At 33.3% G+C, this 25,823-nt stretch overlaps 1 protein-coding gene and 1 non-coding gene across 7 annotated transcripts in view; both read right to left on the bottom strand.

Moving 5' to 3' along the window:
• MAGI2 (membrane associated guanylate kinase, WW and PDZ domain containing 2) overlaps nt 1-25,823 on the bottom strand; it is a 1,118,509-nt gene that overhangs the window by 644,164 nt on the left and 448,522 nt on the right. The window lies entirely within an intron of this gene.
• Nucleotides 11,265-11,337, bottom strand: TRNAA-AGC (transfer RNA alanine (anticodon AGC)). Its single transcript has one exon. It is a non-coding gene; the product is annotated as a tRNA-Ala (tRNA).

Below are 25,823 nucleotides of genomic sequence, written 5' to 3'. Positions count from 1 at the left end.
TTAATTTCTACAAATTAGAAAAAGTCCTAAGAGGTATTAATGAGAAGAAATCACAGAGTTTTAAAAAAAATATTGAATTGAAAAGCTGTAAACAAAAGCTTTGCACAATGAGTTGTCCATTTTGCCATCATGTCAAAAATACTGCCTTTGATTCCACTCATTTTTCCTCTCGGGGTATGTATATAACATTTTTGTTTGTACTCTGTTATTTGTTTTCTTTTTTGGGATTTAAAACTATGTCATTTACTCACATAATTGCTCCTCTCATGACCATATCTTTTTTCCTTGCTTTGGAGAAAGTCATGCTATTTATTTCTCCTTTTTCCTGTCCCATAGGTGAGTCACCTAACTTCTGAGCTAAGTGTCCATATCTATACAGTGAAAAATTGGACAAGCTATTCTTTACGATCTCTTCCAATTTTAAAACTTTATGCAGTTTTAGAGAGAAACTGAAAGGTCATACAATATGGTCTAACACCAGAGGACAAGGATGAGGAGAGTTTCTTTTCAACTCTCTGCACATTACGTCTGGACAACTTCCCTGGTTGATACTTCATACCCCCAGATACCTATACACTGAGAATGTGAGACAGAGAGAGACAGAGAAATGGTGAAGCAGAGAGATAGCAAGGCAGGTGGAGAGAGACAGAGAAGGATCTAATGGACATATATGGATTGCATGTATATTAGAGGTGGTAGTTAAGTGTTATTACCCCTGAAAACTCCCCACCAGTCTCTTCCCTTTCTGTTAAAAGCAGCTCTATACTTCCAGGACTCTGGAAAAAACTTTGGTATCATCCTTGCCCACTCTCTGTCTTCCACTCCACAGCAAATCTGTCAGCAAATCCTATCAGCTATACCTTCAAAATAGATTCAGAATCTAACCCTTTTTCCCCACAGCCATTACCAACAAGCCACTCTCATGCCAGATCTGGATGATAGCAGTAGCCTAACTAGTCCCTTCATTTCTGCTCTCTTCCTAGCCAGGTTGTTAACCTTGTTAAAATATAAATCAGATCCTGTAAGTGCTTTTTAACCTCAAAGACTGTATCACTCAGTAAAATCCCATGTCATAATATGATTTATTTATTATTTTATTATTTTTCCTTTTATTGTTTGGATATAGTCATGACATTCCTTGAAGTATCCTCATAGGATGTCATTCTCCTGATTAAAGCCCTTCCCATTGCAGTTGACATAAAATCCAATGCCTTTCTCAGAGGCCATGTACAGTATGGTTTGTCTTCCTTTGTAGCCCTATGGGAGACTCCCTCCTCCTCTTGGGCCACTGTCCAAATCTCACTGGCTTTCCCTCAGTTCATCCTGGCATCCTGTCTAGGGTAGGTTCTCCACTGGTCCTCCAACTCAGCCCTTTGTTGATTTCCTCCCTAGCACTGGTAACAGTTTACTTTTATATATTTTATTCATTTGTGTGCTTCCACTCACTATATCATAAGCTCCTAAAGGATTAAAATCTCTTATTTGTCTACTATTCTTTTCCTGAGACTTAGTATAAAAACCTAGGATATAATGTTTATGAGGAACATTAATTGAGCTACCTAAGTCTCACAAACATATATTTGATTTATTCTTTGTTCATTTCAGGGAAACAGCTTAAGAAATCTTTCAATTTTGGTTAATAACAAAATCCATTAAGTTTGACTTCAGTTATCTAAATAGGCAATAATTTCCTCAACTGGTACATGCTTTCCCAGCAAAGATTTAAAATCCATGGAAGATGACTGATATTGACTGCTATCATTACTTCATTACCCATCAGGCATTTCGCATATTCTACTAGGTCTAAACAGTGATGATTTCTAGCCTTTTTTTGGTTAGCACATAAAATCTATCTGTGGTCCTTTACAAATATCAAAAAATGGGAGTGGTGGTCATATACAAGAATCATTTTTTATTAAAATTTTTAATAAGTAGGTCCCATAAGAGAGGCAGAAATAGATACCCAAGCTTTCTACCAATCAGAAACATGGAAATATATACAATTGTTGTAGTATCACATCCTTGGGATTATAAAGAGAATTACTGAGAATGGTATATAAAACTTTTGCATAATTATCACATAGGAAATGTTATTTGTCTACCCCATATTTCCAGTTTCCAGCCTTAAAATACTGTGAAAATGAATTACAAATTATATAATGTATTTCTACTACTTTATATTAACAACACCTTATACAATTATCTACAGCTATGCTTTTTAATAGTAGGTGACCTTTACTACAGTAGCACAACTACAGAACTTCATCAAAGGAGAGCAGAAGAAGCAAGGAGCCCCAGACTAGAAACAAGTGTGGGAAGAGTGTTGTGGTTACAGAGGGTTGGAAGGAGCATACTCTACACCCTCAACCCATCAATTTGAACTCTATGTAATCAATCATTCCATTAACTACATATTTAGATTTTCTTCTGAAGTTTTTGATGGTTTGCTTATTTTTTATATTTCTCATACACACTGTATAAATAACCAGAACCACAAATATTGATGTTCTACTGTGGATTGCACAAATGGAAATGGTTAACTGAAAAAAAGAAGTAATTCATATAGATTGAAAGAGCAATAAAAAAAATACACCAGCCCAATACAACAACCCTGTAGTTCTGTAGGTGTGAACAACAAAACAGTCTAAATGAGAGTATTATAGACATGCAGTGTGCTGTTTATACTTTCTCAGGAAATATGCCTGAGTTAGAATTTACACTTCAAATCAGATTGTAAAATAATATTGTGATGTTAGTATGTCAGATCCCCAATATAACTGGTTCCCTGCCTTTCAGTACATGAGACATTTCCCAGTTCCCTTTGAATTTAAGTGTATCCATGTGATTTGCTTTGGCCAAATTCTCAAGAACGGAAGTGACACATCGGGCAGTTTTAATAGCTGGTGTGCAATTTGTACATCCTCTCTTTTTCCCTTTGCAACTGTGTCCAAGAAAGATCCAGCTGGTGGCAGCTCTATCAACCTGCATCCCAGAGTGGAATATAAAGGAGAGCCCCCACCTGACTTTTGATAGACATGCACTATTTTAAAACAATGGTTTTCAACCAGGGGCAATCATGCCCCTGCCTCCAAAGAACATGTGGCAATGTCTGGAAACTTTTGGTTGCCACAACTTACAAGGGGTATGTGTTAATGGCATTTAGTGGATAGAGGACAGCAATGATGCAAAACATCCTACAATGCACAGAACAACCTCCCACAACAAAGAGTCACCGAACCCAAAATGTGAATAGTGCCAAGTGAGAAATCCTACTGTAAAATCATGGTGATAAAAGGATTTTTGTTACTACAGCATAATCCAGGCTATCCTGACTGAGAGATGGTTCAATATTTGGAAATCTATTATTATAATTTTACCATAATGATAGGGCTAAGCAGAAAAAATGTTACCATCTCAATAGGTTTAGGAAATTTATCTGATGAAAATACAATATTCATTTGTAAAGAAAAAAGAAAAAACTATTTTTGTAATATCAATTTGAATATCACAAAAACATATTTCTCAAAAGCCAAAATTAGATTAATATTGAGTCAGTAGAATGAGCCCATAAGGTTAAAAACTAGAAATAGCAGACAATGGTCCCTGACTTAAGATGATTTGACTTCTGATTTTTGGCTTTACAATGGTGCAAAAGCAATACCCACTCAGCAAAAGTATACTTTAAATTTTGAATTGTGATCTTTCCCCTGGCTAGAGATAGGCAGCAGTGAGCCATGAGAGTGAGCAGTGAGATAGGCTCCCAGTTAGCCAGGCAATCACAAGGATAAACAGCCAATACGCTACAACCATCCTGTACCTGTACAACCATTCTGTTTTTCACTTTCAAGACAGTATTAAAAAAAAAAAACTACATGAGATACTCAACACTTTATTATAAAACAGGCTTTGTGTTAGATGTTTTTGCTCAACTATAGGTTAATGTTTTTGCTCAACTATAGGTTAATGTAAGTGTTCTGAGCATGTTTAAGGTAGGCTAGGCTCAGCTATGATGCCTGGTAGGATAAATATATTAAGTGCATTTTTGACTTTCAGTAATTTGAACTTACAATGAGTTTATTGGGACATAACCCCATTGTAAGTCAAGGAAGATCTGCAGTTGTTCAGTTGGTAATGGTATACAACATATATTTTTTGCTTCAGGAAATACATGCTCATATCCATTAATAAAATCAATAAATATCCTTGGATTATCCTGCCTCATGCAAGAGTTTGGATTAGATGTGTTTTATCTTCTCTCTGTAGTTTTAAATTTAGGCTTTTTGAAAAGTGAATTTACTACAATGGCTGTGTCCTGTATTATAACTAGATGCTACTCGTAATTGAAAAACACAAGATACTGGATAATATAATATTCTGAAATGTGGGTGGCTTCTAGCTTATAGCTTGTGACCTATACATTTTACAACCTTTCTCATACTGATAGTTCCCCCTTGGTAATAATCAAAACTTGAAATTACAACGGGCTAAGAAACAAGCGAGGATACACACACTGCTAATTCCACTGGCAACAGTACTCGGCTAATGCTGCGGTGATGACTCAGCTGAGTTTGTTGGGGGTTGTATTCTAAGAATTCCATTTATTCTCAGGAGCTCAGCAATGAAGCTCTTATTGAAATAAAAGAGCAAAAAGAGCAAGAGATACTTAAAGAACAGGAATTGCCATGGAAACTGCCCTTCCCCCCATAATTTACCATTTAAAGATTTTTGTGGTCATAAAATTGTCAGTGGACATTTTTGAGACCGGTAACACAAATTTTGGAAGTAATTCAAATGTCCTTGGAAAAATGAAAAATATTTCTGTTTGCCACAGAGAGATTTACCAGGTAGGATGATGATCTGTCTTCAATCTAAATTTTAATAATCTTGTTTTAAGAAGCCTTTACTAAGTCCAGTTCATGCAAAAAAAAAAAAAAATCCCCCTAAAAGAATATTTGGGTCTTGATTTTTAAGATAATTTGGTTTTACATACTTAAGAAATTATAAGCATCATATATCTGTATTTATTTCCTTTAATCATCATTTTTGTATTTCATGGAAAAAATATGTTTTATGAAAACTGAACTCTTATTTATGACACAAACTATTGGAAATAAAAGGTTGCCTTATCTTGGCTATGCACATAACCAGGGTTTAGGAGCATTCTGAGTCAAAGTTGAGGTCTATCTGTATCATAGAACAATAAAAAGCAACCTATCTTGGACAATGACCAATTTAATGATTTTTTTTCTTTTAGCATATTATGAACAAAGTCTAGAAATTCTGTATTCCACAGAGGGGATCAATAGGAAACTTGGAATTCAGCTTCAGGAATTGTGATCCTCTCATCTCAGGTGTAAAAACAGAGAATGGAATGTTTTATTTCTGTAATTTCTAGTGCTTTGTTATTTATGTGAATGAATTTTAAAAAGTATCTCTGAAATATTATTTCAGTAATATTTACTTCATAACAATAGAAATAGAAAGCTTCAGAAATGTTAGTCACTTATGAATATAAACTAGTGAGTATTTATTATCAATACACAAGGAAAGGTTCTTAATGTTCAAATGTATTATGGTCACATCCTTGCTATATATCAGTTATGTTTTATCCAAATCAATTGCAAAATTTTAAGGTGACAACAGCCAAACCCAATGGACTGTATATTAATGCTGAAGATGAGGGGAAGGTGGTCAGGCAAAATTAAATCTTCTAGAGAACTAGTCCAGCTTTGCCCAAAAGGAGAGCCCTCCCAAGAGGTGTTCTAAGAGACAGGGTGCATGACAAAGAACTCTGTCATAATTAACAATTTTCAATTGTAAATAAATATTCCAGAGGAACCTAGAGAAAAGCATGCACTATTTTGTAAAAGGACCAGATTCATACAATGGCAAAAGTGCCTATTTTATTTTTTATTTTTTTAAGGTAAGAGGTAGCTAAAAATTGACTGAAATGTTTAATGATTTGTTTGTTACAATACAATGGACAACAAATGACCAGGGGACAAGCCTTGTTCACCACCTTTGATAATTGCTTAGATTTAGTATTCACATCGCCTGCACTCTGGTTTGGCAATAAACTAATAAATAGTTGTGGAAACTACTGTATGCATTTCTGTGATCACTGATTCATCTTCTGGAGAAAATTACTCTGAAGAGATTTCAATCATCCAATTTTGTATCAACTCAGCATTATAAATGACTAGTCAATTCAGTCAATGAATTGTCTCAAATGGAAAAATTTCATTACAACAAGGTATTATTATCATGTTGACAACAACAAATTTAAGCTAAAAAGAAAACAAAATAGGTTGGTTTATTGAATTTTCATTTCTTTGCAAACAGAAGTAGTGGTCATTTGAGTATATTTGGCTTCTCCTTAGGAAGTTATGGGCCAGAATGGGTCTGATGGGTTGTGTAGTCTTTACTGCTTCTTGTTCTTCTTTCATTTTGTTTCTTTTCTTTATTCATCTCTTTGAGATTAGTCTTTGGACACTTCAGTTTTCATAGTGGATACTGAACAACAAACCACAATCTTTAGGTCATATTCCAGTTGAGAAAGGCCCATGACTTTCTTTGATATTTAGGGACCAGAGTTACTATAGGATAATTCTCGTTCTGAACTGTGCCGAGTGAAACGGGCAGACAGATGTGCAGTGTCCAAGCTGAGCTCACGTTACTCAGTTTTTTCCTCCAACCAGGCAAATCTAACATGCAGTTTGAGCAAAACTACTGGGTGACAAATTTGTAGTATGGCCTAGCAGATGAATTCTGAAGGCCATTGTCCAGCATCTTCTGTCTCCTTATAGTTACTAGCTTGCAAGAAGACTAAGAAACAGGCACAGATAATGCTGTCCGACTGGATTTTCCATGTTTCCTGGATGACTACCACAGTGTCCATCTTAGGTCTCTCTAAGGGGGTTTATGAAATTGCTGAGGCTTAATAATAGCAGTGACTTTTACAGTTTATTCTTTACCTGATCAGAACAGGTCCTTATCTGTCTTTGCCGGTGTCCCTTTATATCTTGTTCATGTTTTGCTGAATATATGCCTCATATACTGTAGCGCTGTGGAAACAGGCGGTGGACAACAATTGGGTTTAGATGTATTTGTTGATAAGAGCTGCGCAAGGGATGTCCAGTGACTGCTCTGCACACTGGCGGAAATATGCATTGTAAATCCAGAAATCCAAAAACCCTGGCTTGGCCTTTTTGAACACCAAATATGGAATCTAATCCTGGAAGCAGGGGTGAGCCCTAAATTCAGAACATAATGTGAACATGAAAACAATTTACTGAAAAATGACTGAAGCTTCCTTTATTAACGAGTATTTTCTACATCACTCTGTATGGCACTGTAAGTAATACATATGGATTGTTAACTGTTTCCTCCTTTCTAAGGACGTGGTGAAAACCCGTCATGTATGAGGCTTAGGAGAGAGATTTGTCACAGTTTGGATTCCCTTCTGTGTGTGCTGCATTACTGTTTTCCATGGGGTCTAATCTTGAGGAAGGATTTTTGCTTCTTATGCCAGGGCACCGATCTTTGCTTTTTCTCTGTCTTAAAATTTAGTCTGAAAGTAGTAGATCTTAAATTCTAGGAAATGCTTTGATCCTATATACTTCAGGTTGCTGATTGAAGCTGTGTGATGCTGCTGTTCTCTGCCTTTCTTACCTGAGTATTTTGGGTTTGAGCTTTTTTTTGCCAATTACTAGCTCCCGGTGGGATCAGCTTTTTCCATAGAATATTTTTCTGAGTATTCAGTCTGTGAAAAATATATGCTACAAAACATCAGCATAGTTATGGAAAGCAGTATTCCTTTTTGGCAGAAAGTGTTTATTTTACTATTTAGAACACTTGAAAATAGATCTTCCATTACATAGAAGTGTGAATGTCTTAATACTTTCTATGTGATTCTATTAAGCTTGCCCCTAGCAGCTTTGTGGTATGATTAATCTTTCTATAATAAATATTTTGAAGGTACCACCACTATTTAATTCATCCAGAATGCATGGATTTAGAAGCTCTATATCCATGGATTCTGATTAAATTCTGCAATACTATTATTTAAAAAAAAAAAAAGGTACTGGATTGGTCAGGGTAACCTAACTTTAATCACAAACAGTCCCAAAATATCAGAAGCATTAGGCAACAAAAGCTTATTTGTCATTCACAGATCAACGTAGGTTGGCATGAGGGGTGAGCTGGGGGTGGGGAGGAGGAACTGTGATCCATGTAGTCGTTTAGGGATTCAGGCCTTCCATCTTATCGTCCCCTTGCCTTCAGGTCCTTGTTGTCCTCTCTATTCAGGTGAAGGTTTAATGAAACAGGCCTGAAAATGGTAATTTTAGCTCATAATGTATTATCTAGAATTGACTTCTCTGTGCCCAAGAAGAAAAGAACATGGATATTACTGATCACTAGCGATCTCTCAGAGAGATGGAATGATTTACTGTCCCCGTTCCATGACAAAAATGAAAAAAATTGTTTTGTCTAGTATACCTTTACTTTTTATCTTACTTTGATCATTTAATTTTCTTTTCACATTTACACATAAAAGTGATAATATAATAAGAATATTTCTCTGTAGCTAATACATGAAAATTATTCTATTGTGTTCTACTTGGTAGGACTTGTCATTTTCCTAATAAGAGTAATGAATTCACACTGAGACACTCATATCTTCTTGCTCATTTTTTTGTGATCAATGACAGGCATTTGCAAAATGTTTATTGGGGTTTCAAGTTTGAACTGAACCAACAAAGGAAACTGAACATACCTAACTGTGAATAGCATGGTTTAATTAAAGGCACTGAACTTAACAGGCATATTTAAGGAAATAAAAATAAACACTGGTATTTTTCTTTCTTGTTCTGGCTTATTCCACTTAGAATTACAATCTCTAGGTCCATCCATGTTGCTGCAAATGGTATTATTTTATTCTTTTTTTATGGCTGAATAGTATTTCATTGTATAAATAGACCAGAACTTCTTTATCCAGTCATCTGTCAATGGACATTTAGGTTGTTTCCATGTCTTGGCTATATTGTATATAGTGCTGCTATGAACATTGGGGTGCATTATCTTTTCAAATTAGAGTTCCTTCCAGATAGATGCCCAGGAGTGAGATTACTAGGTCAAATGGTAAGTCTGTTTTTGGTTTTTTTGAGGAATCTCCATACTGTTTTCCATAATGGCTGCACCAAACTACATTCCTACCAACAGTGTAGGAGGGTTCCCTTTTCTTCACACCCTCTCCAGCATTTATTGTTTGTGGACTTTTTAATGATGGCCATTCTGACTGGTGCCTAGAGATCATCATTCTAAGTGAAGTAAGCCAGAAAGAGAAAAAAAAATACCATATGATATCACTCATATGTGAAATCTGAAAAAAAAAAAAAAAGAGAAAAAGAGGATACTAATGAACTCTTCTACAAAGCAGAAACAGACTCACAGACATAGTAAACAATTTTATGGTTACCAGGGGAAAGGGGATGGGGAGGGATAAATTTGGGAGTTTGAAGTTTGCAAATGTTATCCATTATATATAAAAATAGATTAAAAAACAAATTTCTTCTATATAGCACAGGAGACTATATTCAATAACTTGTAATAACCTTTAATGAGAAAATATGAAAATGAATATATGTATATGCATTACCAAGACATTGTGCTGTACACCAGAAATTGACACACTGGAACTGACTCTATTTCAATTAAAAAAAAAAAAAAAAGACTAAATAAGAACAAAAATCCCTTCTCCCTTTGAGAAGGTGGAGCTGGAATAAAAATCAGGAAATATGACCCAAAAATGAAATAAAATTGTTAAAGTGAAAAAAATATATAAATGATCTATGAGAATATAATTTCATAGAAACCATGGAACATATTTTTATTTTATCTATAGGATTCAATGGTTTATTTTAGAATAATCTAAGCAACTGACAATGTTTGATCATATCTGGGTAATGCACTGTACTTGTGGCTAAGAAAAATGAATGTATCTTTTTGAGTACTTTGTTTACCATCTGACAAGAGATTTAAGGACCAAGAATAATAATTCCAAAACAGATTTTATTTCAGCAATAGGAATCTTCATAGTTTTATTTAGAAACAAGGAAATAGCAAATTGCCTGGTCTGAAGTATAGAGCTCCTAATAAGAAGGCAAGGACTTCATGTCCACGTATAGGAACTGCTAGGTTTGGTTTTTCACAGCAGAACCAAGAAAAATGTGAGAGAGTCAAAACTGTATTTAAAACTAGGTTTGCCAATGGGCTTTTGCTGCTGAAAATGATACACATTTTGATACTCAAAGGGAGATACAAGCTTTGAGGCTGTCACTTATCCCAAAACCATTATTGATGATTCACTGTCTACCAACCATCCAAAAGTGTGCATGTGTTTGTATGTGAAAGGAAAATTTACCTCTGCCAATCGTGTAGGAATCAGAGAGAAAAATACATTGACGACATTCAATTCAAGTGATGAATTAGAATTTTGTGGTAGTATATAGGGATTATTTCACTTAAAAGTTGTAAAATATATTTGTCACGCAATATAATATAATGGTTATTTAGAAAAACTCAAGAGAAAAGTAGGAACTTCAATTTTTTAAATCTAGCATTTATCAAGCACTTTCTATGTGCCAGGCTCTGAGATCAGAACCTTTTATTAGTGATCTCATTTATGATTCACAATCATATGAGGTAGATACTACAGTTACCTCTCCCCCTTTTAGTTATTGTCAACCATTAAACTTGTTTTTGCACTTTATCATTAAATGTTAACTGGTGATCTAATATCTACTAAACACTATGACATGCACAGAGGAAATACTGAGGTACATAAAAATGATTTCTGACTTATAAAATTGAACATATCATTAACTATATTATGGCGTTCATTTTGGATAATCCATCATCAAAGCTTTCTGTTTCTCCAGCTTATCAAGGTCTTTCCTTTCTCAAGCTCTCACACAAACTCTCCCCTCCTCCAGAATGCTCTTCTCTGGCCTCTTCCATACCTCAGAGCTTAACTAAAATGTCACTTTCTCAGAAAGATTTTCCTTGACTCACCAATCTAATTTCAGTTGCTCAAGTTAACCTCTCTCATAGTCCCTTTTCATTCTCCTTTATCCCACTTAAATATATATATAAAAACACTACATATATAACTACATACTTAAGAATATCTATTTAATACTTCTTTCTTTTTTTTTAATCTTTTTTGTGGGGGAAGGTAATTAGGTTTACTTATTTACTTTTGATGGAGGTACTGGGGATTGAACCCAGGACCTTGTGCGTGCTAAGCACACACTCTACCACTGAGCTATACCCTCCTCCCAATTTATTTAATACTAATGCCTGTGTTTCAAACCTGACCATAATCTCCTTGAGGGCAAGAGCTATGTCATTTAGGTTCTTTTTTGCAAAGTTTAAGAGTTTGTATTTTGTTCAAGATGCAAATGGAAGCAAAGGTGGTTTAGCATGGTAGTGAGATGTTTCTGTTTATATCTTAAGAAGACCTTTTCTGACTGCTCTGATCCTAGGTTCCTTTACGTTTTTTCTTATTTAGCTTGTTTTTTGGTAAACTGCATTTTTATTTATTTTTATTTTTAATATTAAATGGTGTGATTATCATTAAATGCTAGTTTTTATACACACATATCTGCATATCACATATACGTGTGGCTATACAGAATAGATCATCTGCAATTTACACGTGCAGTTTGAAAATATGTTCTTTTCTTGCCTTAAAGTAAACACTAACATACTTATCAGTCAAAAAAGGTTGAGTAACTGATGTCGGGAATTCTAGATATGTTCTACAAGAAGTGCTAACGGCTAATAAAAGCAAGACAGGAAAAGAGTATTAAATGCAATACAACTAGGACTGACATAATTAAGGGAGGAAAAATATCAAAGCCATAAAAAATACTTTGATGTATGAAACTCAAGCTCTAGCAAATATAATATTGATGGATTATATGGCTTTTCAGAGTTTTTCATTCACAGTTAAATCCAAACTGAAAAATCAGAGCATTAAGGTCAGAAAAATCAGGAGGCTTGCATTTTTTTTTTTCAAAGAACAAAGTATTTTAAAGCATCCTCTAAGTGAGCAGTTCTTTTGTCATTCGGATCCCTACAGGAACCAATTTCCTGTTTGGAGACTGAACCAAGGATTAGTTAAATTTGATTTGAAAAATGTCACTAATGAAACATCAGGAAAAGAGAAAAAGGAAATGCTGAAACGTGTTGAATAATATTTATGGCTTATATTTATGTATGTGACTCAGATACTTAAAAGTAAATTCAAACCAAGTGAAAAAGAAAATTACTACTTTATGTGTGACCAAAAATTTACATAACATTTGCAGATATTTATAAAATTCTGGACTATTCCTTCAGTTTGTCATCGAGAAAAAAGTCTAGTTAATAAAAAATAACAAACCATTTAGTATTAAAATTGTGATGGCTGGGACATGGAATAAGAAAGCCATTCTTGCATCAAGCTTCAGTTGTGTCATGTTCTGTTACCAATTTCACATTACAGATTGAACTGACATTGTATAAATTATGCCCATGCATAAGCTAAACTCAAGAACCACTGTATCATATTTATACTGCATTTCTTATTACACTTAGAACCCTTTCTAATAATAACTAATTGAGTCTCATAAAGGTGAAATATTAAACCCATTATTTAGATGAACAAATATATGTAGACAGGTACTGTGTTTTCCATTTTTTTCAGTACAGTCTGATTCAGTGGTAGTGTTGACTGGCAATGGCCTCTAGTTGGGAAGAAAGGCATAAATTTTTCTATTCCCTTTGGTATAATAGTATAAACTGAGACAAGCTTCCATCTTGTAATATGATGAAAACTTATTAACATCAAGAATAAGGAAAAAAGTACTGGTATCTTACTTCTCATTTATGTTTATAAAAATACTGTGGATTACATCTAAGTATACTTCTAGATAACACAGTACAGTACTTTGCAATGTTAAAATTAAAAAGAAATCTTAAAAAATTAACAAATCACCCAATTCCTTGGAGCTACCCCTAATGTTTAGGTAGGGAAATGGGAATGATGGCAATAAAAAATTGGAAAATGAATACATTATATTAAACATATTTACTAATTAACAAGTATTTTACCTTGCATTTTTCAAAAGAACAGTACAAGAAATGATAGATATTTGAATTGAAGGGTACAGGGCTGATATTTCTTGAACAATTATCATGATAGGTACTCATTTAATCCTACCACAAATCTGCCAAATAAGTATAAATATCCCAATTTTATAGATAAGTAAATTGGAAAGTTAGAAATCAAGTCTGGGCCTAAAAGACTCCAAGGCAATGATCTTTCTTCCCTGCTCTCCATTTCTCCTAATTTTTTAATACACCTCAATAAAAAATACAAATTTGGGAAGAGGAGAAAAGTGAGGTTAGAGGAGAAAAAAAGTAGATAAAATAAGAGAAAATCAAGTTGAAAAGTCAAAATTATTACTTGAAGTTCAGTCAAAACTTTATGTTTAAAAAAAATAAAAATACATTGTGCTTGCCAGCCTCCAAAATGGTCACCAATGAGTCCTACCTCCTAGTATTCATGCCCTAGAGTAGTTGACTCCCACACTGAATACAGCTAACCTATGTAACCAAAAGGGTACCGCAGAAGTAACAGCATGTGACCTAAAGCTAAATCATAGCAATATTGCAATTTTCACCTTGTTTTCTCTTGGATCATTCACCCTGGGGGAAGCCAACTGCCATGTCACAAGGACCTCAAGAAGCTCTATGGAAAGGTCCATGGGGTAGGAATCTCTTGCAAATAGTTAGCAGGGAAATGAGATCTCCAGTCCACAGCCATGTAGGTGAGCCACCTTGGAAGTGGATCCTCTAGCACCAGTTAAACCTTCAGATGAGAGCAGTCTCTCAGGAAGCTGCAGTCAAGATGTTGACTCTCATCTAGAATCTTTTCTGAATGTCCTCTAAGCCATTACTGGAGTTCTAACTCAAATAAACCCTGAGATAATAAATATTTATTATAGTTTAAATGCACTAAGTGTTTGTTAAACAGTAAACATTTATTATTAAGTCATTAAGTTTATGTTAAACAATAATCCATCACTAATTAACACATATGAATACAAAATTAACTGACAGCTAATTTGTTGGACAAGATCATTAAGAAATATAATCATGATATGCTAAATCAAACCCATACTTATACATGAAATAAAAAGTAAAACAAGCATACTTGATTTTAAAGAATTGCTAGTCTAAGCATTAACAAATTTTTAAAACATAGTAAACAAATATGGACTGGAGAAACTTTAAGTGATATTGATAGAGAAAGAGCTTTGATTCTAGATGTAGACAAGACATGAACTCTAAAGCAAGTTTAATTTCTACCTGTGTGACCTTAGTTAAGTTTCTTAATTTATTGGGCCTCTGTTTCCTCCTGAACAACATGTGAATAATGCAGATTAAGTGAAATAACACATTAAAATTACTTAGGGTAGTGAATGGCAGATAATAAGTGTTTTATATTGTCAGCCATAATGCTATCATTACTTTTATTATTGTTGTTATTAAAGGCTCAGTGGGATCCTGCCTAGAGCTAGAACATTTGATCAAAATACCCCCTAGTTATTATCAATGAGAGAATCACATGAAAATATGAAATATTTATGTTTGTTTTGTAAGTGTTTTATTGTGTCTCAATTTTACTAAGTGAAATTCATGATGGCTCTTTTTAGAAGGTGAGGGGATGTGGAAATACAAGAGTAAAGGATCGCGAAGAAGGAAAGAATAAATTTAGGAAAACTATAGAGATAAAAACATATGACCATAATTCATATTTGACACATATATTTATTACTTCTCTCTGATTATATGTATAAGCCCATTAAAACCCAGGATGGTCAGCTACACCAGCAGCTATCAAACATTTTGGTTTCATGACTCCTTTTCAGTCTTGTAAAATACTGAAGACCACAAAGACTTTCTATTTTTGTAGGTCATAGCTACTGATATTCACAGTATTAGATACTAAAGTGATAATTAAAAAACATTTTAATTCATTAAAAGTAATACTTATAATCCCATTGTGTTTCTATAATGTATTTTATGAAACATAAAAAACTATTTTCTAAAACAAGACTATTTAATGAGAAGAGTGACATTGTTTCATGTTTTACAAATATCTATAATGTGTGGGTTAATAAAAGATGTCTGTATTCTCAAATCTATTTCTTTATTCAATTTGTTGCAATATCACGTGTCATACAGCCTCTAGAAATGTTCATTGTGCACTCATGAGAAAATGACAGTGAAAAAGGCAAATAACATCTTAGAATTATGAATACAGTATTGCACTCATGGAATCATGCGTGCTCCAGATAATACTTTGAGAACTACTGAGCTACAACATTCAGGAGTTAAGGAATTAAGAGTCTCAATGAAAAAAAAGTCTCAATGGTTCTTCTTCGTCAGTCTCAGTTTTGCTTAAAAGGCACAAGAGTGGTCCTGGTGGCTGTATATTTTCCACATGAGCACTGGATATGCTTCTATAGGAAATAAAATACAGTCTATTTTTCAAAAAAGTTTATCCTAACTATGAACATGCAGCAAAAAACAATGGTAATAGTAACTAATATTATTTAATATTATGTCCAGTAATCATGCTAAGTACTTTGAACACATCATCTTTACAACAGTCTCAATTTTACAGATAAGGAAACTGAGGCTTAGAAGTAACTTGCTGGAGATTATACCAATAGTAGGTTCCAGTGCCTGGCCCTAGACTTAGGTCTGTCTCACTTCAGTACTCCTTAAAGCAACTGCCTATGGTTTAGTAACATACTCTCCAGGGAATAAAAAAGATGTATACTGTCCCGAGTCTTGAGCTGTTTATGGTCTACTTAGAAGACTTATGATGAAGCACCCACCTCCATAACAGGAATTTGATCTAAGTGATTGAGCAGAGTCTATAGTTTAAACAAGTGCTTTAAGACTTCTGAGAATAGATAGTTCAATGGGCCCTGAGCTGGGACATTGGTGGACCTTTTAAGGAGAAGGACCAACTTGAGTTGATCTTTATGGTATAGAATAATGAAAGATATTGAGGGGAAGACAGACCAAAAAAAAGGGATAAAATGTGAAAATTCAGGAAAGTGGAAAAAAGCACAGCATGAGGGATACACAAAGGAAATCCACTTAATGGAAACTAAAGGTTTATGTGGTGAGTCAAGGAGGACTAATTCAAACAGGCAGGTGGACCACAAAGCCCTTTGCTGTTGGTGGTGGAAGTGCGGAAGCACTGTGCTTCCATGTCAGTAGAGGCAGCCCTCTCACCTCAGACGCTATTCACCCAGTGAAAGGGCAGGAACCATGATGTGATAAAGCTATGTGACCCTAACTTTTAACCAGCAACATGCTGGTATCTTTTTCTCAGTCCATGAACTTTATTTCTGTCAGGAGCATATATAGGGAATGACTGCAGTCAGTTAAATGGGGCCCAACATTCTTTCATGCTCTAAGAAGTAATGCTTTTCAATTCTGAATACCTTAAACAGATTAAGTATAACTTAATACTTAGGGTGAAAACATAAAAAAAAAATCTGTCTATGTGGTGTGGGGTGAAGCAAGAGGAATTTCAGACTATACACTTACAGTTTAATACTGAATCTGGTCGTTTCATGGACTCCAGTTAAAAGTTTTATGCTCAGCTGGATATACACAGTTCATGCAAACTATACCGTTCATGACTGGAGAGACAGTGGACAGCATTCGGTAGATGATTTGGTTCAAACATTGTAACTGATGAACCTAGAAAGTACAATATTGGGTGGAATGCTTTATCTCTATACCTAAAGTCAACTGTCATGTGGAGGGGCACCCATTAGCATAACATTACACCCTCTGAAGAAAAGTGACAATTGGATTGGGAATGTGGAAAGGAAAGTGTGTTTGTGTAACCAAACCCTTTCCTTTTGTCTTGTAAAAGTGAACTACTCACAGTTAACATGACTGTTGTAGGTAAGTCTATTTAATTCTGGTGCTCAGTTTTCAGAAGCCCCTTCATTATAGATGTGAGCCACATTCTAGGCTATCAGCTTTATTTGTGATGAAAGGTGGTATTTTGTTTTCCCTTTTTCCTTAACTATGTTTTCCTATTATTCAGTTGTTTCAGATTGCAGGTGGAAAAGGAGATATTATTTATTGAGCCCCCAAAGACTGAAAAATATTTTGATTTTTTTTTTAAAGACAACATCATGAGAATAAATGAAGAGCAATTTCCAGAATAATCAGGTGAGCTTGACTCTAGGATATTTGACTTAATCAAATATTGTCTGGCACAGTGTCAGAAATGTGTTTTCAATGTAAAAAGGAAGAAATTGCCTGAAATTTCAGGCAACAAAACTATGAAAACAGTTGGTAAAGCAACTCCTAAATCATAATTTCTAAGCCCTTAATTCCTTTGGATTTCTTGTGAAATTCAGAGGTTTCTTTACCTGAAATCTTTCAGGTTAAGTACATCACTGAAAAAATTAATTAGGCAGATCTGTTTCTAGTTTTCCCAGATACATGAGAATTGCTGAAAGATATCTAGAAATTTCTTTAGTGACATATTAGTAACTTTTTTTTTAAGAAAAGCTGTTAATGGAATTGATGTACTATTTTCCTGAGAAGTTATAGAAAATGTCTTCTCATTTAACTATTCCAAGTGTTGGTATTTAGAAGTCTCAAATTATTTTAAAGTGTTGGTAGTATGTCTGAGAGAGGTTAACTTAAAAATATTCAGGAAGGGAGAATAAATTATTGACCATTTTCTACCCTGGAGATTAAACACCAAGCTTCTGTACTCTAAAACATCTACAATCAATATCTATATATTAGGTTTAAAATTATGATTACAAACAATAAACTTGCAAAACTTTCAAACTTAGGAAGACTGGTCTGGCTATTATCAGGCCAGATATTACCAAGTGAGTTGGTCCATTAATATAAACTAAGACCTCTTGTGTTATCAGAATTTCACTTAATCCATCGGGGCAGTGGTAATAATTTGTGGTGATAAAGTAACTCTTTATTTTTCTAAAGAAATATTTGACTCTGATTGTGAGTTCTGAAAGCATCAAAATGGTACTAAAATGGGAAAATTGAACTAGGAGTTCATTATTCTCTTTATCATTCTGGATAACAAGATGACCACAAGTGAAATTTGAGTGCTAGATTTTTCTTACTAAAAACTAACCCTCATTTCTTTCTCTACCAAAATGTAAAGAATTGTCTTTTTGTTTCCATGAATTAAACTTTTTAGTAACATCATAAATATAGCCAATGAAAAAGAACTAACAATTTCTTCTTATTAAGATATGCTGTAATAACAATTGACAGTTAACAGGATTTAGGAATGATTCATGATTTTTCTAAGACATTTCAAATTATAAGTTACAAATACAAATGTAAACTTTTAAACAAACTTTATGTTAATATTATTTTCTTTTTGTTTTTATGGATGCAGTAGATAAATTAAAATCTTTCTGTACTTCATTTTTTAGGATTTATTCTTGTTATCAATTAATGGGCTAGAAACCGCAATTCTAGAGGATTTAGAGTCTAATTATTTTACAAATTAATATCAAATATTGACTAACTCAAAAGAACTTTCAACAATAGTAATCTGCTTAAGTATTTAAGTTTTGTAGAAAGTTGAGTAAATCTTTTATAATTTTAAATTATGAATGCATTGAATTTATTCTATTATGGAAATTGCATATAATGTATAAAGAACTGAATTCAGAAAAATGAATATGCTGCTTGCAGTTACTAAAAAGGAGAAAAATCACCTTTTATATTTTAATTTTATAACATTTTGACATTCATACAACTAAAAAGTAATGAAAATGTTATAACATGTAATAAATAATCTCTTAAATCATATGATTGATTGATTTATTAAAATGTATCTTAATAAAATGGTTTTTGAATTTTACCCAGAATCTACCAAATCATGCACATTTTTATAATACATATGAATAAACTTTTTCTTTGAATTAAAAACAACACACATTCTCACTCTTTATAAAAGTCATTGATTCATTTCCCAAATTACTGAGAGTAAAAATAAGTTTTTTCCTTAATCTTCATTTCATAAGTAGTTTTCCTTATCTAGCTTCACCTATTAACATGTAAACATGAAAGGAAATGGAGAATTAAAATTTTGCCTTTGTATAACTAGTTGCAGAGTTACTTCTGGCCTGTGACCTGCTTTTTTGTATGACCTCAGAACTAAGAATAACCATTTTATTTTTAAAAGGCTGTGTGACAGAATGAATAATTCCTCCTCAAAAGATATCCTAATCCCCAGAACCTGTGCATATGCTATTTTACCTGCAAAAGGGGCTTTGCAGATGTGATTAAGCTAAAGACCTTAAAAAGAAGGGATTATACTGGATTATTTGAGTGGGCCCTATATAATCCCATGAGTTCTTAAAAGTGGGGAACCTCTCCTGTCTGTGGTCAGATGGAGATGAGAGGACAGAAGCAGGGGCAAAAAGATGCTACACTGCTGGCTTTGAAGATGAAGGAGTGGCACCATGAGCTAAGGAATGTGGGCTGCCTCTAGAAACTGGAAGAGGTTAGGGAATCATTTCTTCACTAGAAAGGAATGCAGCCCTGCCAACAGTTTGATTTTAATCCAATGAGACCCATGTCAGACTTCTAATCTATAGAACTGTAAAATAATACATTTGTGTTTTTAAGCCACTATCTGTGGTGATTTGTTATAGCAGTAATTAGAAACTAATATAGGACGTAAGAAAACAAAGAATAGGTGATGGAAACACAAGTAGTCTGCAAAGTCTAAAATACTTATTATCTGGACCTTTACAACTTCTGGTTTGGGAATTAAAGTTTCTTAGCCTGGGCTTTTCAGACATAGACACTTGATAGAGATTTTTGGCTTGCATATTTTGCAGGCATCATTTGAAATAACACACCACAAGTTAAAACCAGCTCAACATATAGCATGTGAATATTAGATCCTTGTGGTATATAGGGACAGTTAATTAATTAATTAATAGATAAGACCAGAATTTATTGCAGAACAAAACTGATACACCTGATGCTTTCAAAATAGTAACTGCTCTAGTTCTACTCCACCAAAAATTGTTGGGTAAGTGTCATGTGATGATAATAAAAAACACTAGATTAGCAAATCTAAAAGGAATATTACATTTCTTAATATGGTTGAAAATGGGCTGATGAGCCCATTGTTTGGATGTGCTTATTGGTAGAGAAAATGTGTAACGGTTACCAACTTAACCATTTGGTGACTTCCAGGAGAATGACAGCTGAGAACTGAGCACATATAAGAAATCATCATAAAAACAGGCTACAAGTTCTGATTCTGGGTAAGACACATAAGCATATCCACCTTGTCTCTCCCACTAAATGCAGCTATAAAACCTAGACAGAACAATTTTTTGAGAACTCTGAATACTAAATAGCAGCAGTCCCAGATGGTGTCATTGGCAAATTCTCTCAAACATTGAAAGAAAAAATAACACCAATATGCTCAATCTATTCCAGAAAATAGAAGACGAAGAAATATTTCCTATCTCATTTTGTGAGGCCAGCATTAACACCATATCAAACTATACACAGTTTAAGAAAGCTGAGTCCAATATCTCTCATTAGCAAAGATGCAAAAATCCACAATATAATATCAAATAGAATCAGTGATACATACAAAGAATAACACCACAAACCAGGTGAGTTTTGTCCTGGGAATTCAAGGCTGGTTCAATATTTGAAAATCAATCAATGTAACCACCATATTGTCTAATATGTGATATAACTGATGAACTAAAAAGCATTTAATAAAAATCAATATCAAGATTAAAGATTTCCCCAAACTATGATTAGCAGGTGACTTCCTAAACTGATAAAGTGCATCTACACAATACCCACAGCTAACATCATACTTAATGGTAAAAGACAATTTCCCTCCTAAGATCTACTACAAGTAAGGATGTGTGCTTTCGGTACTTACATTCTACAGCATACTGTACGATTTAGCTGATGCAATAGTATAAGAAAATGAAATAAAAGACATAAAGTTTAGGAAAAAATTTCCCTATTTTTTGAGACAACATGATTATCTTCATATAAAATATTAAAGGATCTACAAAAAACAAGCAAGCAAACAAACAATAAAACCAACACCAACACAAAAAGTTAAATAAAATTATAGGATACAAGAATATGTTTACGGCACCTTCATGATATCCATCCTCTGGTGTTCATGCCTTTGTGTAAGCTCTTCCCCTTGAATGTGGGTAGTACCTTTGAATTGCTTCTAACCAACAAAATATGCCAAAGGTGATGAATTGCCACTCCTGTAATTGCTATGTTATGTAAGATTCTCTTTCTAAAATATTGTCTCTAGAATCTCCATGCCCTTTGCTACCTTTGAAGAATCAAGCTGCCATGTGTCCTACAAGGAGATGAATTTTGTCAAAAATCTGAAGGATACTGGAAGCAGAAGCTTCCCCAGTATATCTTTGCAGAGGACCGAGCTAAGTCATTTCCAGACCCATTTCAGAGAAACTGTGAAATAATGAATTTGTGCAGTTTCAAGCCAGTCAGTAAATTTATAGTAATTTGTTATACAAAATAGAAAACTAACATAAAGGTTAACACATCAGAAATCATATTTATATATTCTAGTAATAAATAATTAGAAATAAAATTTTAAAAAAATTACAAAAGCTCTAGAAATAAAACATTCAGGCATAAATTAAACAAAATAGGTACAGAATTTGATTGCTGAAAACCACTAAATTTAATGAAAGGACTCAAGTAAGACTCAAATAAGTCAGAGACATACTGTATTCATGGATTGTAAGACTCAACATAGTGAATACCAATTCTCCCCATATTGTTCTATAGATTTAATGTAATTCCAATTTAAAGCCCTACAGGTTTTTTTGTAGATACAGACAAATTGATTCTAAAATTCATATAAAAAGGTAAAGGAACTAACATAGCTAAAACAATCTTACCGAAGAAAAATACATTTGTAAGAATCATATTACCTGATTTTAAGACTTATAATAAAGTTACAGTAATAAAGACAGTGGTATGGGTGAAAATATAAATATAGAGATCAATAAAACCTAATAGAAATTATAAAAATAGAGCTACACAAATATCATCAATTGATTTTTGGCAAAAAATTAAAAAGGCAATGAAATGGAGTGAAGATAATATTTTCAACAAATGGTGTTGAAACAATTAGATATCTATATGAGAGAAATGAGCCTCAATTTAAACTTCATATCATATACAAAGTTAACTCTAAGTGTACCACAGATATATTTGTTAAAACCATAAAATTTTTAGAAGGAAGTATGGGAGAAAGCCTATATGATCTTCAGTTAGGCAGTGATATGACAGCAAAAGCACAATCCATTAAAAAAAACTGAAAACTAAACTTTATCAAAATTAAAAACACTTGCTCTGTGAAAGATATGAAGATAATGAAAAGACACATTATATAGACTGGGATACATTATTTGCACATCATATATCTGACAAAGAACTGGTATCTAGAAACGTATTAAAATATATTTAATATCATTAGCCATTAGAGAAATTTAAATTAAAATCATGATGAGAATCCACTACATATCTATTAAATGGCTTTAAAAATTCTTGACAATACCAAGTTTTGGTGAGGATGTAAAGCAATTAGAACTTTGTACAGTGATGAGAATGCAAAATAGTAAAGCCATTCTTGAAAAGTTTGTTGACTCTTTTTATAAAGTCTAACACTAGAAAATGAAGACCTACCTTCACACAAAAATCAGTACACAAATTGTTATAGTCAAAATTGGAAGCAACCCAAATGTCTTTCAATGAATAAACTGAATTTTAAAAACCTGTGACACATCCATACAGTGAAATACTATTCAGCAATAAAAAGGAACAAATCATTGATATACAAAATAATTTGGATGAAGCTCAAAGACATCATGTTGAGTGAACGAAGTCAGTCTCTAAAGGTTACATATTGTATGATTCAATTTATATGACATTCTCAGAAAAGAGAAACTATAGCAATGTCAAACAGATCAGTGATTGTTGGGGATTAAGGATGGTATAGCAAAACAGAGTTTGGGGCATGTTCTGTATCATGATGGCACTGGTTATGTGAATCTACACATGTGATAAAATTCAAAATGTAGAGTAAAAAATTCATTTTTACATGCTAATTTAAAATTTAAAAAATAAGATTTAAAAATAATGTAAAAAGTATAGACTAGACAGCAAAATGCAAAGTCATTTAGAGAGGAGAGAAGGGTAAAATACTTTTTATCCTAGTAACTATACCACAAAGCTACATTACTTATGTTCTCTTCAGAAAACTATAACCTATTCTCTCATTTTAACTTTGGCATCAGAAATATCATTAAAAACATTAAAAATTCTATAAAAAACAATTTTTACCTCTGAAAAAAGTTAAGATCGTATATGCTCATCCTGGGGGAAAAATGATAGAATAGTTAAAGCTCAAATAATATGAAGACTAGATGAGCTCCCAGAAAAAGTGTCAATTAAAAATGATAGGAACTAGAATTTATAATGTGTTTTATTTATGTCAACTTGATTTATTTGTCTATTTATTCATTTATTTATTTAGACTATATAACATTTGAGCCATTGACATATATCAGCTATGTGCTTTTTGTATAACATTCTATGTTTAGCTTGTAAGTACTTAAATAAATCCAAAAGCATTATATTATCTTCTTGAGATTCAACTTGGTTTACGATAGTCTATACTCATATTTACCACTTGATAACTGGGTAATGTAGGATAAGTTTTCTGAGCTTCAGGTTTTCTTTTAAATCAATATAATTAAAAACAATGATGCCTAACTTGTCTATGTCAGAAAGTACATTTAAAGTTCAACTAAGTAAAATTACCTAAATTACTCTAAAAATTGTAAAAATATCACTGTGTCATTTTTGATACAAAATGACATACAGAGTTTGGGGGTGTGTGTATGCATACAAACTAAAATTTAAGGATATTTCTATTTAAATCCCTTGAATAGTACATAGCAATCTTCCTTCTGGAATTTTCCATTTAATTTTCTATAAATTTTGAACGTAGTGTGCTTAGTTGTTTGTTCACAAATTGAAGACTTCAAAAGGTAGTTGTTCCTATCCTCAGAAGTTCAGTCTCCTGCATTTCCAAAGTATCTATGACTAAATGATTTGGAAGGGATCCTGACTATTAGCAATGATTTGCATTGTCAATATTTGTGCACTTCAAGGAGTTGTTCATCCACAAATATGTCACACCAAGGTAATTTTAATGCAGCAAGGTACAGAGCCAGATAGGACTACCGAAAAATGACCATTTATTTGATGTGAAAGATTTTTTGAGTCCTTTTATTTTTCTCTTAGGAAGGTGTGTCTGATGATATGGCAAATAAACTAGGTTTGAAGAATGATTTCACCAAGTAGAAACAGAACTAAGTGGTTAACACTAGAATTAAGTGTTTGTTTCCAAATGTTTTTTTCACTGTATTATGAAATACAGCAATGTGCTAGGTCCCATGTCATCCTGGTATTTACACAAATCTGCATTGTTTTCAGCTTTCTGAACTGTGTATCACTGGCAGGGAAATCAGAAACAGATAGTGGCCAGCTCTTTGTAAAATTTTGTCTCTGGAAATGTATTAGGAAGTCCCTTCCTCGTTGGGTGTTTTAAGTACCTTAACATAGCAAAGAACTTCTAATTAAAGTTTTATTTATTCTTTTAAGGGACTGAATTTTCTTCATGGTGTTCCACTAAGGAAAGACTTCATATGTGTGAATGGCTGTCTCAGGCTTGTTCCTTTATGCTCTGTTTTCATTTAAAGGTTCAGTAAGGGCTCCTGACTTTAAATGCTTCCATTTCTGAGTGTGAAATGCTGAACAGGCCACTTAGAGGGAATGCGTAAGACCCGGTCAAAATAAATCTTACTTACACTATTTATGTGAGTTGAAGAGTTAAAAGGGTTAAGGAATTTAATAAAATAATCTGACATCAGTTATTTTGCTAATCTCAACTCTATTTTCCCCTTATTATGAAATTATTCCTGAAGTAAGAAAAAAAAAGAGAAAATAGTTACTATGATATGTGTGTGCATGTATATGTGTATTTCCATATTGTCAGATTGGCTGAATGTCACACAATATAGATTTGCCCTTATTAGATAAGATAGAATAGCTTCACCCCTGTTAATTACTAGAGTGTAACTCTGAACTCTTTGCTCACCTTTTGTTAAATATTAGCCTTTTGTGGTTATTATTCCCATTTGCACCTTCTTGGAAGATTTGTCAGTGAAAAACCTTAGGCTGAGAAACTACACCGAAGGTATGTACTGTTGGACAACTTACCCTCAGAACATTAAAATTTGTTGTCCTCATCTAAATTTATAGATAGATAGATGGATAAGGCAACTATGGTAACGTGTTTACAACTATTCAAACTAGATGTTGTTAATCACTATATTAGTCTTTCAGTTTTCCCATATATCTGAAATGTTCATAATAGAAATTTATGGAAAAATCATCTTTAGATCAAGCCAGGCTGCCAGAGACCTGTGTATTCAGATCTTATTTTTTGGGGCTTTTTCAGAATTGATTTTATGTTTTATAAACTGTTGGCTGCATTTATGGTAGGGATATATATGATAAAATGATCTCCCACACCATATAGTGCTCCCTTCATGAGGACTCTTGGGGGAAAT

Source organism: Camelus bactrianus, chromosome 7 (genome assembly GCF_048773025.1).
Source record: "Camelus bactrianus isolate YW-2024 breed Bactrian camel chromosome 7, ASM4877302v1, whole genome shotgun sequence".
NCBI lineage: Eukaryota > Metazoa > Chordata > Mammalia > Artiodactyla > Camelidae > Camelus > Camelus bactrianus.
The sequence above is the reverse complement of the archived record's forward strand: the minus strand, read 5'-3'. Positions and strand labels throughout refer to the sequence as shown.